We start from the raw sequence: 14,296 nt of genomic DNA on the forward strand, positions 1-14,296 counted from the left end.
TCAGGGCCAAGGTAGGGGCTGACCCTATGTAGGAGATTGAATAGTGGGCCCCAAAGACATTAGGTCTTTATCCCTGGAGACTGTGAAAGTTACCTTATACAGAAAAAAAAAAAAAAAAAAAAAAAAAAAAAGGATAGTCTTTGCAGATGTGATTAAGTCAAGGATCTTGAAATGGGGACATGATCGTGCATTATCTTTGTGGGCCCCACAATTACAAGTATCCTTAGAAGAAGGACGCTGAGGGAGGATGGTACATGCGCAGAGAAGAAGGTAATGCGATAAGAGAGGGAGAAGGTGGAGCAGCGGGGCCACGAGCCAAGGAATGCAGGCAGTCACCAGAAGCTGGAAGAGGCAAGGAACAGATTCTCCCTTAGAGCCTCCAAGGGGAGTGTGACGCTGCCATACCTTGGTTTTGGCCCAAGTGATACTGACTGCAAACTTCTGATTTTTACAGCCAGCAAGTTTATGGTAATTTGTGACAGCAGTCCCAGCAAACTAAAATACCCTGATACTCCTTGTGCCTCTGTGTTGATCAGTTGGGGCTGACAGACAAACTCTTCTAGCACAGACAATGTCAGAGCCCTTCTGGGGTAGGATTTGATGGGAGAATGGCCACTTTCTTTGCACCCCTCTCTCTTTGAAGCACCCTCTTCCATGAAAACATGGCATCTACCCTTCCTCTGAGTCTCTCAGCTAACAGTTTCCAGTGAATGCTGAACTAATGACCTGATAATCTCAGTGCTTTGTTCCAATCTCTCTGGAGTCACCTATCTTTTTTGTTTGTTTGTTTCATTTTTATTTTTTTGTCGTTTGTCATTTTAGGCCCGCACCCACAGCATATGGAGGTTCCCAGGCTAGGGGTCGAATCAGAGCTGTAGCTGCTGGCCTACACCACAGCCACAGCAACACCAGATCTGAGCTGCGTCTGCGACCTACACCACAGCTCACGGCAATGCCAGATCCTTAACCCTCTGAGCGAGGCCAGGGATCGAACCCACAACCTCATGGTTCCTAGTCGGATTCGTTTCCACTGTGCCACGATGGGAACTCCGGAGTCACCTATCTTTACCTTGATTTCCTATCATTGTACATGAGGGTTGCCCTATACTAGAATGTGAGCAGGAACCCTGTTTGATCGATCATGAAGCCTCTGAGCCCCCCAGCACAGGATCAAGCACATAGTAGGTGCTCTACCCTTGGTTAATGTGTGTTTCCTCCCTCCTGACTATGAGAAATGGTACTTGGTTTTCTGTATTGCCTGGTGGCCAAGTGGCTCAAAGCCAAGTCTAATGCTTATAAATAGGAATCCTCATACATTCCATCAGGCCCGCAGCAAATGCCGGTGGACACTATCAGCTTTGGTTTTCAACTGGGGTGTGATTTACATACAGTAAAATGCATGAATCTTAAGTGTACAGCTTGATAAATGCCTGTTCACACATAACTCCTTGTAATCACTGTCTGGATCAAGATGTAGACCCTTTCCAATTACCCAAGAAAGTTCCCGTGTTCCCCTTTCCCAGGCAGTTAACCCTCATGCTCCTCACACTCCAGTGAACCCCATGAACTTGGTCTGCTTGTTCATGAACTTGGTCTGCTTGTTCATGAACTTCATATAAATGGACTCGTACAGAACATACTGTGGGAGGTCCCTTGTGCAGGGGGTTTAAGGATCTGGCAGTGTCACTGCAGCGGCCTGGGTCGCTGCTGTGGCATGGGTTTGATCCCTGGCCCCAGAAATTCCACATGCTGCTGGCATGGCCAAACAACAACAAAACAACCAACCAACTAAACAAAAAAAGAACATACTCTGGTATCTGGCTTCTTTCTCTGCACATAATGTTTCTGAGATTTATCCATGTGGTTGCATGTATCAGTGTTATTTTCTTTTATTCCAAAAACTGTGTATTATTCCATTGGAAGGAGAGATACTACAATTTGTTTATGTATTCTTATGTTGATGAGTGTTTGGATCATTTCTAGTTTGGACCTGCTGTGAATAAAGCTGCTATGAGCATGGTATTTTATGGCCCTGTGCTTTCATCTCTCTTGGTTATATACCCAGGGATAAAAGTTCTGGACCATAGGGAAGGTGTCTGCTTAACATTATAGAAATTAGTATCACTAGTCTTGGTTTAGATGGAAGAAGACATTTTTAGAGAAAAAATGAAGTATCAATAATAAGTATCACTTATTTCTCCAATTCCATTCATTACAGTAATTTCTTTCCTTTCTTTCTTTCTTTTTTTTTTTTTTTAAAGCCATATTCATGGGCCTATGGAGGTTCCCAGGCTAGGGGTTGACTTGGAGCTGCAGCTGCCGGCCTACACCACAGCCACAGCAACACCAGATCCTAGCCACATCTGCGACCTGTGCCACAGCTTGTGTCAGTGCCAGATCTCTTAACCCACTGAGCAAGGCCAGGGATTGAACCCACATCCTCATGGATACTGGTCAGGTTCTTAACCTGCTGAGCCATGACAGGAACTCCTAGAGTAATTTCTTAAAGAAATAGGGTGCCTTGTGCTCATTGACTCACCAGTAGAGAAATTCGAAGAATCACGAAGCATGAGAATAGAACAAACACCCATCCATATAAAACATCCTCGTGTCATTTTCTACTCACACCAACCGGTGTCTTGACAGCTGGTCTTTTCTGGCTTTGGGATTGAACATTGTGCTCACGGACAGGCTCCCTATAAAAGAAAATGTTTTAAAAGGAAAATTTGCTCTGTACTAGAGCCCTGATTGGAATGGCAGTGGCAGGCAGCAAAAAGTATGTGGAATCTACAGAGCAAGGAGACTCAAACCCTTGTGTGGTGTCTGTCCTGAGTATTTGAAGAAGTCTTACTCCCGTGCCAGATCCACGGCTCCCTGATGCCTGAGAAGAGGGAGCTGTCTTGCTGGCACGGCTGCCAGCTCCCCTCACAAGTGAATTCCTACGCACCAGCTGCTCCCCACTTGAGGGCCACTGAATTCTTGAGATCTTCAACAGCTTTGCAAACGTGGCTAGAGAAGAGGAAACTATTTTAAGACCCTGTAGTGTTGTCACAACACTATAGAATGAAGACGGGGATGCCAAAGGAAAGAATAGAATTGTCCAATACTTGGTTTCTCTTAAATCCTCATACTGTCCTTTGCCCCTTTCCTCCCATTTATGGGGAAAAAATTGGCCATGTCTTTGTGGCACTGGTCAGAGTGAATCAGAAATAAGAAATGTCAGTCACCCAGGTTGTGTATTTGACTCCCAAAGATGAAAACAATGGCAACGATTCAAGAGCTTTTTCTTATTTTTCTTCTTCTTTTGTTGTTGTTGGTGGACGTTTATTTTTCCATTGCTCTCCTGCTGTGTATGTAGTTGTTTTCTGGACAAAAATAAGTCACCTGAACTGAAGTTCATATTTTTAAAAAGGGGTGGCAAAAGAGCCCTTTTATAAGGGCACAAATCCTTTTCACGAGGGCTCCATCCTCATGACCTAATCACCTCCCAAAGCCCCCTTTCCAGATACCACCCTACTGGGCATTAAGATTTCAACATGTGAATTTTGAGGGGGCACCAACTTTCGGTCCATTGTGTGAGTAAACCCTAGAAGTGGGAATGCTGAGCTGTATGCTAACTATGTATTCAACTTATAAGAAATTTCCAGTTTTCTAAAGTGGCAGTACCATTTTACATTCCCACTGGTAATGTATAAGATTTCCAGCTGCTTTGCATCCTTGGCAGTACTGTCAATTTTAAGAAAGAATTGTAGACATTCTTATGGGTTTGTAGGGGCATCTCATTGTGGGTTTAGTTCATATTTCTCTGATGAATAATGATGTTAAACATCTATTCCTGTGCTCATTTGCTATCTGCACCTCTTCTTTAGCGAAGTGTGTAATCAAATCTCATGGTCATGTTTAAACTGAGTTGTTTTGTTTTTATTACTGGAATGTGAGAGTTCTTGAGATATTTCTGCATGTGATAACAATCCTTTATCAGATCAATTTGATTTGTAAATATTTTCTCCCAATCTTGTCTTGACTGCATTCTCTTACCAGAGCCCTACTGTATGCTATCATTTTCCGAGAGTTGGGGTTGTTTCTTGCCCCACTCCTGACCCCTCCACCATCTTGGACAACAGGGTAAGGAGCTAGGAGGTGCCACTGGCTTTTTTCCAATTCGTAATACTATGGCTATGGGTTAACATCAGTTTTCTGAAAGAAGACTATTGGCCTAAACAGTGGACATTTTACTCTCTAACTATGGTGTGCATAGAATAATCTGGAAGTTTGGATTAACATGTAGATTTCTAAACTCCGCTCCTAGAAATGTTTCTTTAATAATTGTGAGGTGAGGTGTTGCAGTATTCAACAAGCAGCCACATTTAACCTGATAGAGGTGGCTTTGGGACAACATTTTGAGAAGCCTTGAAACTCCAAGGTCATTGACAACCTGTGATGTCTGCTGTGGTCAGGATGCAATGTCTACATCCAGGTCTAAACAGAATGTTATGGCATAAGTCAGAGGAGGGAGAGGTTATTGTACAACCTGACAAGAAGAAGAAGAAACACCAAGAAGGCAGGAATATGAGGACATTTTTACTGAACATTCGCCCATTGCTTCATCCATTTCCCTCTGCTATTATAAGCATGTCTTCATTTGGGCAGATATCTTTTATTTTATTTTTATTTATTTATTTATTTATTTATTTATTGTTTTTCTGCCACTTCTTGGGCTGCTCCCGCGGCATATGGAGGTTCCCAGGCTGGGGTCCAATCGGAGCTGTAGCCGCCCGCCTATGCCAGAGCCACAGCAACTCGGGATCCGAGCAGCGTCTGCGACCTACACCACAGCTCACGGCAACGCCGGATCCTTAACCCACTGAGCAAGGGCAGGGGTAGAACTCTCAACCTCATGGTTCCCAGTCGGATTCGTTAACCACTGCGCCACGACGGGAACTCCCAGATATCTTGTAAAAGTGCCTTTCAAGTGTGATACTTTATTTAAATAGATACTGGAGGGAGAAGGCAGTTGACAAATTATTGCACATTCATATATGTCAATAAAGTCTTCACCTTGATCGTCCCATTTTCTCTTTAGGTCAAGTCCTAGTCTGCCAGTGGTGGTGCTGTGGCATATTCCAGTCCATTTTCTTTTTTTTTCAGATCCACTGAGCTTACCGGAAGTCATCCTGAACTTTTCACCAGGGATGTGTGGAATGTCTTTGGTTTTACAATAAACATTTTTTTAAGACAAAGGCAAAACTTATTCTGTGCATTTTCAAACAAATCCATGAAGGATGTTGGGGTATGAATCATTGCCTTTTTTTTTTTTTTTTTTTTTTTTTTTTTAACAGAAAAGAAAACACAGTCAGTAGCAACAAAACACCCAACTTCAGAGAATCCAGATGTTTGGATGGTGTAATACCAAACAATCACTTGGTCTGAGGTTTTTCCTGATTTGGACAAATGATTCTGACGTTACATAATCACAACCATCATGATTTAAGTTTTAGCTACAGACAGAACCCTGTTGGGACGGACCTGATTTTCTGTGTTAATTAATTAAATGTTATTGCTCCAACTTGTTGGTACCTCTCAGCTGAAATCATTTTCAAGGTCTGTTGTTTTGATACTATGGTGGTCTGTTTCTTTAAATTACAAGTAGTTAAAGGATCTTCTAGAGTAATTAGGGCACCTCAGGCTCTAGAAACCATAAGGGATCAATGATCATTAATTAAAGATGGTGGAATAGGAAAAGGCCTGGAACCGGGAGGCAAATGTTGATTCTCTTGCTTGCTTGAGCTGAACTCTGACTCCTTAAGCTTTCATGAGAGGAGATACTTACGGAAACATAGATTTGTAAGAAGACTAAAACCAAAGCGGTTAACCACGCTCTCTAAATATAATCCACCCCCCCACCCCCCCACCCGCCAAAGCAAGCAAACAACACAGTCCTAACAATAGAATAGTTTATGTGCCGCCCATACAAAGGGGACCTGAAACCAGGAAGCCCTAGGATTCGATGAGGTAAGCAGAGAATTATCTTCCTTATTCTAAAACATGATTTGAATCGTGTATAGTTGATGTTGAAAGATGAGAAGATAAGGAAAAGGCCAGTCAATAAGTAAAGGCCATTACAATTCTACTATTCAGTAAAAAACATGGTTAGCCTCAGTGTAAAGTCTTTCATGGAGCCACATGTTAATGATATACATATATTCCAAATGACTTCTGTCTGGACAGCTGCTGCTTTGAGTTACTGCTACATTGTAAAGCTTTTCACACACCAATAAATACCGTCTTCATCATCCATTTCCATGGCTGAACTGTATTCCGCTGTAGGTTTGTAAATATTAACACCTAACTCATTGAGTGCTTCCTATGTACCCAGCTCTGTTCTAAGAAATATAACGCCAACCCTGGGAGTTGGGTACTATGATTACTCCTGTTTTACAGACCAAGAAACGGAGTTAAGGAGAGGTTCAGGAACTTGGTAGCTGGGGTTTAACCCCAGGTGGTCTGGCTTTTGAGTCCAAGATCATAACCCCCGGCCATACTGCTTCTCACTCATTCCCTTTGCTTATTTCAGTTATTTACACTATTTCATTCTTTTAAACAGCACAGATCAATTTAAACCTCTAGTTCCTCACAAGACAGTTGATGAAGGGTGAAGGCAGAATGGGGAGCATTGATAGTGGATGACTTGTCAGGAAGACAGTTCTAAGGGGACATTCTTTTGGGTCAGAGCAGATTAGAAGGTGTTGACATTGTAAAAATGAGGGAAGCCAACAAAATTCAGTGGAGGGGGGGTTTTCAGCCCTATGCAGTGCTGTGGGCAAGATGGACTCCACCTAGATCCATGGATCTACTTAGGAGAAAATAGCAACTGCCTAGTAGGGAAGAGTAATCCTGTGGTTAAAAGAATTAATGTTCTGCAGGCTGAACTCTAATCTACTGGAAAGAGAGAGAGAGGGAGGGAGGGAGAGAGAGAGGAGTCTTTAGCAATAAGAGTATCAGCTTTAAGATGAGGAAGAGAATTCATTTGGGACTGCGTGTGTGTGGATGGGGAGCAAAGGAGTGCTCACAGCAGATCAGCAGATGTGGGGGACAGGGCCGGAAGGAAGGAAGAAATCTGAGGGAGCTAGGCATGCGATTCCCTGCTGGGGTCCCAGCCATTACTGGCTTACCATGGATATAGGGCTTTCTTATGTCTGCATATTAAGTTACACAACTGACCCAGAGAGGTGGAGAAGGGTTGCTACTAAACAACATTTATTAGAGTGATGAGAATCTGAACACACCTTTTGTCAAAGAAGCTATTCAGATGTTGAATAGCCACCGGAAAAGATGCTCAACATAATTAGGTATTAGGGAAATGCAAATCAAAGCCACAATGAGATATTACTAGAGTCAAAAAGATGATAAATGTTGCTGAGGATGGGGGGCAATTGGAACCCTCATCCATTGCTGGTGTGGGGGGGGTTACTTTGGAAAGCAGTTTGACTGCTCCTCAAATGGTTAAACATAGAGTTAGCATATGACCACCAAGTCATCTCCTAGGTACACACCCTAGACAGAGGAAAGCATGACACACAAATCCTTGTAAACAAAATGTTCATTGCAGCATTATTGATAATAGCTAAGAAGTGGAAATAGTCCAGACATCTATCAGTGGGTAAATAGATAAACAAAATGTGGTCTATTCATACAGTGGAAGACTATTCAGCCGTGAAAAGGAATAAAATCTTGATGCATGTGGCATCATGGCCGGGCATGGATGAACCTTGGAAGTGAAGATAAGAGAAAGAAGGCCATTATCAAGGCCTTGAATTATGATTCCATTTATATGAAACGTTCCGAATAGGTAAACCCATAAAGATGGGAGTAGATTAGGGTTGCCAGGGGCTGGGTGTGTGGAGGTGTGAGGAGTGACTATTAATTGGTATGGAGTTTCCTTTGGGGACAATCAAGATGTTCTAAAATTGATGGCTGAGATGGTTGTACATGCCTGTGAATATACTAACAAACACTGAACTGTACTCTTTAAAAGGGTAGATGGTATGATTTGTGAATTATATCTGAATTGAAGGCACTATACTAAGTGAAATAAGTCAGAAAACAAATATGGTATGATCTTAGATGTGGAATCTAAAAAAGCTGAACTCAAAGAAACAGAGTGGAGTGCTGGTTACCAGGCGCTGGGAGGTGGGGAAAAATGGGGAGATGTTGATCATTGGGTATAAACTTCCAGTTATAAGACAGTTAAGTCTAGGGATCTCTTGTGTAACGTGGTGATTATAGTTATCAATACTGTAGTGTATGCTTGAAATTTGCTAAGAGAATAGATCTTGAGTTTCTCACCACCGGGTGGTGGGGGGAGGAAAGGCGGTGATGGAGGTGTTAGCTAACCATATTGTAGTTATCTCACAATATTTAGGTGTGTCAAATCAGTGCATTGAACACCTTACACTAACACAATGTTATATTTCAGTGATATCTTGATAAAGCTGGGAAAAGGAGAATGGTGAAGTGAGTGGAGGAAACAGAAACACAGCCCCCAGGCCATCAAAGGCCATGTATGGTCCAGGGACCGGAGAGAAGCCCTGGGTGACCTCAGTGCACTAAGAGGCCAAAAGCAGTTGAAATTGGCAATTACAGGCACTTTAGGATTATGTTCAAAGGACAATGGGAAATCTTTAAAGGCTACAAAACCCAGCAGTTACATAATCTACCTCGTATTTTAAAGAGCACTCGCTTTTCGAATTGTTAGGGCAGAAATAGATAAATGTTATAGCTAATAAAACCAGATAGAAACCATCAACTTAAAAATGTAGAGTTAAATTTTTCCCCCCCTTTGGATTTATTATGCATGCTAGGAAAATGAGGACATCAAAATACTTTGGAATAGCACAAAAGGGAGTGCATTATCCTGTAAATAATAATGTAAGTTTTTGACTTTTTAACCAGAACATATTCTGTTGCTTCTAGGAATTAACAGCTATAGGATACAAGTGAAGAATTAAACCTTTTTTTTTCACTGTTCAGGAGCGTACGGATGTCCAACATAGATTTGGTTTAATTACATTTAAGAGAAGGAGCACGTTGGAACCTATCTTGCAAAGGTCTTGATGGAGTGGGCCAAAGCTTAGCTGCCTGTTGAACACAGAGTCCTTTTTGGCCTCTTGATTGAAACTGTGAAGAAATTATTGGGACTAATGATTGGATTTCAGAGATTTCTGAGATTAATACTCCCGTATGAGATGAGATGGGCTTTCCTGGCCTCAGGGAGGGCAAGAGATCTCAGGCAACAGGAAACACAGCTATGGGACATCAACTCAGGGCCTAGGCACTGGGGAAAGGACAAACTTGGGGGTGGCACCTGCCAGGATCCCAAAGATGCCCAGGTTTTTGTGCCCCCATTCCCAGTTCCTTGAGCATGCAAGACCTGCGAAAGTTCTAGAAAAGCCAGGTTCTTTTTCGCAGGTGGCAACATCACTGGGCAGAAACTTCCCTTTAAGGTCCTTGACAGTAAACCAGAAACAAAATAGGGGGGGCAATAGTTGAACACAATTAAAATAGAAGAGTCAGGTACACACATACCTGCAAGTGCCATTCTATGGAGCTTCAGATACACAGAAACCTGGTGAAGAGAATCTGGGGGTGGGGAGTGGCAGAGAAGACACAGAGCTTGGATTCTTCATAGCTTAATTACCGTTATCTTTGAGTGCATTCCATTGTTTGGTTCTATCACAATTCATTTAGTCTCATAATGATAAACTTTTTCACCTTTTTAGCATTACAAACAATGCTACAGTAAACTCTTTTATCTCCATCTCTGCTGGGACCAAAATTATGTGCTATATATAAACTGTGACAGATGTCACCAAATTGTTCACCGAAAATGTTGACACATTTACATGTCTATCAAAAAGTATATACACTTATATCCCAACATCCTTACTACTCAGCGTTGTAACATTTTAACTTTTCAGGCAACCTATAGTTTAAAAATGGTACCTCGTTGTTGTGATTTGTAATTACTAAGTTATAAGTAAGAGTGAGCATCTTTTCAGAAGTTCACTGGACATTCGTTTTCTTCCCCCTCCCCTCCAGAAACTTCCTCTTTACCTGTTTTGTATTGGATTATCTCTCTTGTTCTTACTGATTGTGTGAGCTCATTGTCATACATGTTGGAATGTTTTCCTCAGGCTTTTGGCTTTAGAAGTGAAGTTTTATGAAACTATGAAGTGTGTGTGTGTGTGTACATATAATGCTGAATTTATTTATTCACTTTTTATAGCCACACCTGTGGCATATGGACGTTCAGGGCTAGGGGTCGAATCTGAGCTGCACAGCCATGGCAATTCGAGACCAGAGCTGCACCTGTGACCTCTGCCACAGCTTGTGGCAACACTGGATACTTAACTCACTGAGCAAGGCCAGGGATCGAATACATATCCTCATGGATACTAGTTGGGTTCTTAACCAGCTGAGCCACAACAGGAACTCCAAGAAGTTTTTGTTTGTTTGTTTTGTTTTGTTTTAGTTGAATTTATAAATAATTTCCTTTATGGCTTCTGGATTTTATGTTTTGGCTAGAAGGCCCTACTTTCCACTAAGATTAAAACTACATTTACTTTATAGAATTATACAATCTGGGGATTCCACTCTTAGATGTATATCCTAAAGAATTGACATCAGGAATCAAACAAATATTTGCACACCAGTATTCATAGCAGCAGTATTCACAAGAGCCCAAAGGTGGAGACAAGTCAAGTGCCCATGAACAGATGAAAGGATGGACAAAATGTGGTCTGTCCATACAATGGAATTGTATTCAGTGATAAAAATGGATGAGATTCTAACATATGCTACAACATGAATGAACCCTGATAACACTGTGCCAAGTGAAATAAGCCAGACACAAAGGACAAATACTGTATGATTCCAGTTATCTGGAGTATCTGGAATAGGCGAATCCATAAAGACAGAAGGTAGAATAATGGTTGCCTGGGGCTGAAGAGAAGGGAGGGTTGGGGAATTATTGTTTAATGGGTACAGAGTTTCTATTTAGGATGATGAACAAGTTCTGGAAATGGACAGTGATTATGGTTGTACAACATTTTTCCCATCTTCCTTCTTTTGCTCAGTGTATTTATCTTTTGCTTTCAGAGTCGCTTCGTTTTAAATGCATCTCCAGTAAATATCACAGAGAGTTCGAAGTTGGTTTTTTTAAATTATTGTCTCTGGGAGCTGTTTTTAAAAAAATTGTTTCAGTTACCTCTGCTTTTATACATTTACCTATGCATTTGGTCATGATTCTTTTAAGTTGTTTTTCCTAATTTTAAAATATATGAACATGTCCGTTTTCCATCTGATGATTTAGAAGATTTACATTTGCATTTTCATACCTCAAGGGGCATCTCACAAACTGAAATAATTACTAAACATTTTAATAATGACTGTATAATAGTCCATCATATGATAATATTCTAACTTACTTTGATCATTTCCTCTTGTAAATTTAGATCACTTCCAGGTTGTACTAATAAGTGGTAGTGCTATGATAAACATCTTTGGGCTTCCATTTTCTTTCCCAATAGTTTAGATTTTCAGAATAGATTGAAAAAAAAAATAGAATGATATCAAAGAATTGGGATATTGCAAGCTCCTCATCTCTCTCTCTCTCTCTTTTTTTTTTTTTTTTCCAGCAAGCAAGCAAGCAAGCAAACAAAGTCTTTATTACAGGAAAGCAAATAGCTCCCAGGACGGCTGGGAGGGGAAAGAAGAGTCCCCCTCTCTATTGTCTTACAGGGGTTTTTATCCCTTAAAGATGGGGGGTACCAGCATGGGGTCCAGAAAGATGTGGATTTCTCCCATTGGCCTTGCCCAATTACCTGTATTGGTAATGGTATCCTTGTCCGTTAGAGGTCTTGGGGGTGGAAATATCCTGTAAGTCTCATGGTTTCTTTGCCCTTTTCTTCCCATAGACTGAGTCACAGGGGGTTAGGGATTAATGTCCATCTGGGCATAGGTACACTCCCTAGAGTAAACAAGGCTTGTGGGGATGTTACTCCCTGGACCCATCTCTCTTATAACATAACTTCCTATACATTCGGACAATTTAGACTCCAAACATTCACATAATTGGGAGAAAAAATTGTTTTAGCTAATAAAAGTTATCCAAATCTTAATTAACCCTAAGGCTGAAATAACTTTGGGATAAAAGGGTCCCCTCTGATTTGCTTTCTGAAATAAGTTATCTGAGGAGCCAATTCACATCCGTCACATTTTGGATTCCTTTTCTGGAAGATTTCAGAGATGGTATCTCTTCTTATGTCTGTAGCTTTCTTATACCACAAAGAGCCCTAATAAAAAGCTTTTTTTTTTTTTAATTGAGTGGAAAATGAAGAGTGCTCTGCAGCACTTTTAAACAAACAAAGAGGAAGGAAATTTATAAGCTCATGAAGTTACCACCAGGTTGTAGTGAAGATCAAATCAAGAAATTAAGGAAAACTAGCATCACAGTGGTTCTGGCTTCTGTTTTGAATCAGCAGGACTTTATAGAAGTTCTCGAAGCCAGTGGGTTGGCACCCAGAGCATCACTGACTTGTGGTTAACCACTTCAGGCATGGAATTTTCATAGATGATGGAATATCAAGTCTACTTTAGATTAGCTCAAGTTATATCGCCTCTTGGAAGAGAAAGAATTCAGGGTATTATTACTCACTTCTATAATCTTCTCGCTTGTTTATAGAAACTCTTTAGCAGCTCTGTGTGAACTTTACAAAGCATTCCACAGTGCTGTTGGGTGATAAGTTCTCTTTGGCTATGTCTGTATCATAGCCCTTAAAAAAATAGATTTTGCAGTGTTTCCCATCATGGTCCAAAGCCTAAACGAGGAGTTAAATACTACATGTTCATGCTTCTCTACCCTTATCTTGCACTCCAAACTTTGAGTAGGAGATACGCTATACTTCTTCCTCCTATAATTTCTCCCCAGGCTGATGGCCTTCCTTGTATGTCAGGGGTCAGTAAACTCTAACCTCTGGCTCAAATTCATCCTACTGTCTTTGTTTTTATGGCCTGTGAGCTAAGAATAGCTTTTACCTTTTTTAATGATGAAAAAAATCGAATATTGGAGTTCCCACTGTGGTGCAGTGGGTTAAACAAATCTTAGGTCACTGCACAGGTATGTTGGTTCAATCCCCAGCCTGGTGAAGTGGGTTAAAGAATCTAGTGTTGCCGCTGTTGTGGCACAGGTTGCAGCTGTGGCTCAGATTCAGGCCCTGGCCCCGGTACTTCCCTATGCTGCGGGTGCAGCCATTTGGAAAAAAAAAAATTAGAAGATGAATATTTCATGACATATCAAAATTATATCAAATTAAAATTTCAGTGTCCACACAATTTATAACACAGTTGGCATGATCATTTACATGTCATCTGTGGCTACTTTCAAGCTCCAAGGCGGAGTTGGGTAGCTGTGACAAAGACAGAGACTGTGTAGCCACAAAGCCAAAAACATTTATCAAGCGAACCTTTACAGAAAAAGTTTTCTGACCCCTGTTCTAGAAGATTATTAGATTCTGAAGGCTTTCCATGGGCAGCTCACATAACCTGCTGTGAGAGAGAGCCCAGGCTCAAATTTGGAGCAAGCTATCCCCGTTGATAAAGATCCACTATGGTGACCGGTGGCCCAGACTAGGCAGACACCCATGCCCCTGCGCTGTGCACATGTCTCATTTCAGTTTCTCTTTGGTCACTAAAATACCAGGTCCTCTTCAACTGGGAAAGCTTCTGAATGGGGATGCACAGGGAACTGAGTGTGTAAAGAGTAAATAAGGATGTAGGGAACTCATGTCTCCAGGAATATGGTCTGGATGGTGTTTCTCAAACTTTACTGTACATTTCTATTACCTGGAGATCTTGTTAAAATGCAGAGTCTGGAAGTTCCCTGGTGGCTTAGTTAAGGATACAGTGTTGTCACTGTTGTGGCTCTGGTCACTGCTGTGGCGCAAGTTCTATCCCTGGTCTGGGAACTTGTGCATGCTGGCAGGGCAGCCACGGGGAAAAAAAAAATGCAGAGTGTGATTCATTAGGTCTGAGGTGGGGCCTGAGATGGTGTATTTCTCACAAGCTCCCACATGATGCTGATGTGCTTGGTCCATGGGGGACCCTCTGAGTGGCGAGGGCCTATTTGTTCTGCTGACCTAGTTGCCTTTTTATTCTTGAATTTCCGTAATACCAATAAAAATATTCTTAGGTTGTAATGGATGGCTTATATATTAGATCTATTACTTCATCTTCTTAC

At 41.4% G+C, this 14,296-nt stretch overlaps 1 long non-coding RNA gene across 2 annotated transcripts in view; it reads left to right on the top strand.

The window, feature by feature from the left end:
• The first annotated feature begins 5,717 nt into the window (after positions 1 to 5,717).
• The window catches only part of LOC110257721 (uncharacterized), a 112,418-nt gene continuing 103,839 nt past the window's right edge, over positions 5,718 to 14,296 (top strand). Inside the window, exon 1 of one of the 2 annotated variants that reach the window (XR_014835697.1) lies at positions 5,718 to 6,012. This is a non-coding gene — a long non-coding RNA (uncharacterized LOC110257721). The remainder of the gene's footprint in view (positions 6,013 to 14,296) is intronic. The other variant, XR_014835696.1, reaches the window with a different exon arrangement.

The sequence above is a fragment of the Sus scrofa genome, chromosome X (genome assembly GCF_054392235.1).
Source record: "Sus scrofa isolate SSC_HxYL_T2T_F1_AM1 chromosome X, Sscrofa_HxYL_maternal_Yorkshire_Landrace_v2.0, whole genome shotgun sequence".
NCBI lineage: Eukaryota > Metazoa > Chordata > Mammalia > Artiodactyla > Suidae > Sus > Sus scrofa.